We start from the raw sequence: 6,090 nt of genomic DNA, 5'->3' as shown, positions 1-6,090 counted from the left end.
TGCCACTGCCGATAACTTACCATAAAAATGAATAATAATAAAAATCTATTTAATTATTTATATGATGTATTTATTTTGATAGGTATACACAAAAAATTATTTGAAGTCTAGTTTTCGATGACGGTTGAAGCGTTAGAAAGCGACATTTTTCCGTCCAGAGGGCATCCCAAAAAGTGCTGGACGCACAGATCATGCGTGAGCTCTGCACAACCAGACACTGAAATCTATACCACGGTACTTACATAACATGAACTTTTAGTTACATCTTATATAATCATATTATAACCTCCTTGCACGGCGCATAATCATTTTTCTTTCATGAAATGGTTTCCTTAGAATAATCTGGTTGTCACATAGATCTCTGCATATAGTGCATTAAGCGGGGTTCACACTACACTGTGACGTGTGATATAATTACGGTTACCACAGTGACCAAACGATACTGAATAGTAGAATATATTCAACTTTTGACCGTGTTAACCATTTATGTGCGGAAAATTGATAGGTAACTAAAATAAAATAATATTATGTTATCATCAGCCACAATATTCATATCATTGGTATTTCATTTTGGTACAAACATATTTATACGAAATCACACGACACGGTGGAGTGTGAACCCGTCTTTACTTTTGCGGTGATCAATAGTGACTAATGAGTGGTAATTACAATTTTTTAATCTTATTTTATTTTAATAAAATTATTATTATTTATACTGAAATCCATACAACGGTCCTTACAAAACATATTATACTTTTGATTACATCTTATATATTCATATTATAATAACGTCCATTATGCATGGCGCTGAAAATAATTAAAACCAAATCGTTTATTTATGAAATTGTTTTTATAGAATTGTCTGGTTGTTGCATAGGTAACTGAATTATACTTTTACCGTATACCCGCGACTGAAATAGAGTTCACTTGCCACACAATATTATATTATGTACTATTTAGAGTCTGAGCGGAGCAATGAATGTATTGATTTTACAATGATGTAAGTTTGTTTTTTGTATGTATAGGTATTAGGTACATAATAAGTATTTATAGGCATAAATTAAGCTTACGCCTGTTATTATAATATTATATATTAAATAAATAAATAAAAAAATTTCGATTTTTATTAGTTTATTTTAACTATTGTGGATAAAAAAATATTCGTTCGGTCAAAATACTTGAAAACTTAATACTAAGATGCTCATAAGTTCTTATTAATGGAAATTCAAAAAAAAAATGAGAGTAAATCCACAGTAATTTTTTATGAGCGTCTGAAGTTAGGATTTCAACAAATTCGTCAAAATCACGAAAATTCGAAAACTATTTGGGGTATGAAATTCATAAAAATGTTTCTATTTATATCTCAGATTTGAAAATGTAATACAAGATTCCTCATAAATAAATTGTTATAATAACAGTTAAACAATATTAAAGCAACAATACAACAACGAATAACGTTTTTGGAATTTTATCTGACTGTCGTGAAATATTTAAAAATAGATGTAGAGTAAATATATGTAAAATAAATTACTTCTAAAAATAATAACGAAAAAATTCAAACAAAATTATAATCTATCTCTTAATTTGGTGTCATCGGCGCCTAATTGTCACCATTTCCCAATCCCCCACAAGTAGTTTTACCAACGTACGTAACGCCAGCACAACCACATACGATATGCACAATTTTTTTGCAAAAATATTATATGCGTTTTGTATGACAATTTTTGTTTGGTCACATATTATTTTATTTATTAAATAACCCTATATTCATAGAATTGTGTAAGTCACGAAAATATTTTTGAAACAAATTATTATATTATTAGAGTTAAGATATTAGGGTGATGTCTTTAAATTCGAAAATAATGTGCGCTCGTTAAAGTTACCCATCTAGTCAGTATATTATGTTCCGATGACAGTGCCAAGGTATAGGAACTTTGATTTCAAAATACTTTTATACATTAGAAAATTATTTTACTTAGGTACTTTTGAAAATGCAGCACCTGTTACTGTTATCTTATACAAACAATATGCTATTATTTTCAATATGAGTCATTTTATTAATTTATTGATAGTCTAGTTTTCACTTTATATATGTTTGGTAGGTACTATGGTATAGCATCACTTAAACAATTTAAAACATCTTGAATATTATATTCAACACTGTTCTGCCGAAGAATACCCTAAATAATCTACAAATAGAAAAATTGGTACCAATCTCCAACCATCTCGTGCTCAATGAAAATACTACCCGGATTGGTCTAATTTCAGTCTATAGGTACCAACATATAACATTTTCTACGTATATACATGATTTATCCAGACTTTATTCTTTCATCGGCGTATGCTCTGATATGTTTAAAGTTTTTTTATAAACATTATCTACCCGTAATAGCATTTTCTCAATATGAATTGAGAATTGAATATAAACTGATATTTCTCAATATTTCTGTCACCGAATTCCATAAATATATATTTTCAAACAAAAACTTTTTAGCGTTCAAATAGTGACAAATTAGCAAATTAATTTCGTGTGTTACGTATTGGATAATTAATTTATCACTTCAACAATTTCAGATATGTATATATATCAACGGACCTATTATTATAATGACTAGTACGAACATGGTCGACACCAAGTTTTCATTAGCAGTTTACTCATGCATATGAATATTTATAAGCCTTTTCTGAAAGAAAAATGTTTTGAAGAAAATAACATCGTCAATTGTCCACGGAGTGATCAGGCAAGTTACAAAAACGTATTTAAATGGGTGAAAAATGTCATGTACGAGTTTTTGAATCAAATCAGACAACAAATTATGTTTTTGTACTGCAGCACGCGTAGTACCGTGAAAACCCATTGTCTGTAGTCTTTACTTCATAGATCACCCAATACCTGGTTAAATTAAGTTAATAAGGTTATTATATATACATATATTATGATGTAATAAGTATACCTGAAAGGTAGATTTTTTAAATTTACCTTGATTTGTACATAATATTATGATTATGATTTACAGTAAAAATCATTGATATAGGTATCTTATAATAAGTTTTTATCAGTGTAGGTTTATGAGTATAATATTCATACCATAGTATAATTTAAAAAATAATCATAAATCAATAAATTAGCAAAATAATATATTAAATAATTGAAAAATAAAGCATTTTGAAAATGTAATTTAACCGGTAACATTTAACAAAAAAAAAAATCATCAATGGCTTTTAAACGGTTAACCTCACCATCATAGTTGTAATCAAAGTTTAATATGTACACATTCGGCTATCGCCATGATGGAGGGTAGACGGGACAGTCCCCCGCCTTACCCCCTTTACATTAGTTAGTTTTCCATTTTTTTCTGGTCTGGATCTTCTCCTGGACTTGGCCAGCCGACCGTAGTCCGCCGCCCTGGTAACTCGTTTGTGAATCCACTGCAGTGATCGTCGTCCCTCCGGTGGTGTCATCGGTAGTGGTGATGAAGAACATGGTGGTCGACATGGCTATCAGCTCGTTCCGATTTACCATCGATTAGAGCAGCAATCCTTTTCTGGCGATAGTTTCCTCCGGCAGGTCGGCCGGCGAGGGTCCGCACAGGATTTCCTCGACGTCGGTGGCGTTTGGGGGTCTTCTGAGTATCTCGGTCATCGACACGATAGTACCTACACAGTATGGTAAGTTGTGAACCCATTTATAACATTTAATTTGAGGTACCTCTATTATAGAGAAACGGTTACTCATAGCCCGTATTACATCCATTTCAAACTAGATGGGTTAAGGGGCCTAACTAGAACTATTATTCAAGGGGTAACATTTAGGCAATTTCTAATCTCATCTTCTCAAATAATAAGTGGTTAAATGAAACTTGCAACTTACAAGTATATATCTAAATTATAAGGGTTTCCTAGATAGGTAGGTCGTAGGTAAAAACTTTGTAAGCTAAGCGCGAGATTAAAAAGTGTATTATGTGAATGACTTTTTTTTCTAACTATTGTTTATTCATCGTTCATTAATCATTAGTATAGGCGTATATTTATAAAATGTTAAGTTTTTCACGAACAATGTTTGATCAAGGTATAAACTCGTAATTATAGCGTTAGCCGTTAAATATATTATGTTTGATATCTACAGTTATAATATAGTAGCAATACTATTCACGGTGTATTCGTGTTTGCAATCATAGTCATAATATTATTATAATGATACAGGTGACTCCATTTGGCTATACCTACGTAATAATTAGCAGTAATATTGTATTGTTTTTCTGTAAATTTAAATCACACATAGATGTGCACTGAAATTATAAAACATAATGAATAATTTTAATATTATATTATGTAATAGCCGTAGCTAGTAGGTGTAGGTATTAATTTACTAAAAATTTGTTAAGTATGATAATACCAGTAAACCCTGACCTTGCATTAAATACGTCATTACGATTGCGCACAAAAATGAGTGCAATATGATGCTAGGTAACAAGCTGTAGGTACCAATTTTTAAGTAATTACCTACTAATACGAGTAGATACGAGTGTGTGGTATATCATAATAATATGGCCGTGAACTTAGTCTATAGAACATAACATACCGAGTACAATGACAATTTTTATATTTTATTATTACTATACTTATTATATGTTTTCTACACAATTTATATTATTCAGGTTTCGTAGAATTTTGCTGGTCAAGTTGAAATTGAATCGCTGGAATTTCTTTTACGATTTTCTCTGAGGACTCGACGCTTAATTTTTTTTGAGCTGTGTCCGGTTCACGATTGTGCTCACCGATTACTGCACTTGGGATTTGTTAGAATCAGTTAAAATGCTGGTATAACAACTTTTGTTGCAACATATTACCATTTTTTACAATCCATTTTCTTATAAAACAATATAATATATTGAGGAAAAAAATACAATCGTATGATACAGCCAGCGTGGTGTATAATATATTATAATATTATATAGGTAAGAATTATATTAAATATTGGCGAATTTAACCGTAGCATAACCGCTACAACTAGAATTTGTTTAGGAGTCTAGATGATGACAAACAATATAAATAAAGATTGCGAAATATTATTTTATATTTTATTTTATTATATTATAATATTACAAATAGTACCTATGTAAAAATTCATTCTTCTATATTTTTTTTTTATATAATATACATTGAAAATCTCATCTATATTTATTGGTATAATGTTACGATATTTCGCCATCAAAGCAAGTTCAGACAATCTATAATATATTATCTCTTTGTTAATTCCTCAAAAAAAGAGTACCAAGTAGGACATCTCAAAAATTTAACCGAGTTTATAGAAAATCCCTATATAAAAATAGAACACACCAGTATGCAAACATAACTACCATAATCATTGATTGATGGTTATCAGTGCAAGTATAAAATTAAATTCCAATTTTCATTGTTAAATAATGTTCATATACAGCCAATATGCATACTGCATAGTGAGTAGTCAATAGACTATCAAAAAAGAGACATTTAGTATGTCCTTACATAATATACATAATATATAATGCAATAGGTATGCATAAAATATTTTAATTGAACCGGAAACTTCACTATACGCCACCGCGGAACTTAATATATAATCACAAAGCACGTATTTGGTAATTATTATAATTTAAAACTAAAATTAAAAAATATCAATAGATTATGTGGTATCACATTGTGACCATGTCAATAATTTACAATTTGAAATATTCCCACCTATATTACATATATACAAAATAATATTATTTTGACGACTGTCTGCAATATACGACAATTATTCAAATTTATTTGTATGCATTTACATTAGTTTAAAAAAATAGCTATATAAAATATATATTAGAATCTAAAGCGTTACCCAATGAGTGAATGGAAATAATTTTTATTTATGCATACTTGGTAATTGGTACATAGAAGTACATTATGCAACAGTATAACACCAAGTTAATTATTATACATATTGTATTACTTTTAAAAATACAATTAGGTTTTAATTTTATTATGTTCTTGTGCACAATATTTAATAGTAACTACTAACTAGGCATAAATTACATATCTCCACTCTTCGAGTTATATTCAAAAATATAT

The sequence above is a fragment of the Metopolophium dirhodum genome, chromosome 1 (genome assembly GCF_019925205.1).
Source record: "Metopolophium dirhodum isolate CAU chromosome 1, ASM1992520v1, whole genome shotgun sequence".
Lineage (NCBI taxonomy): Eukaryota > Metazoa > Arthropoda > Insecta > Hemiptera > Aphididae > Metopolophium > Metopolophium dirhodum.
Note: the sequence above shows the minus strand (reverse complement) of the source record.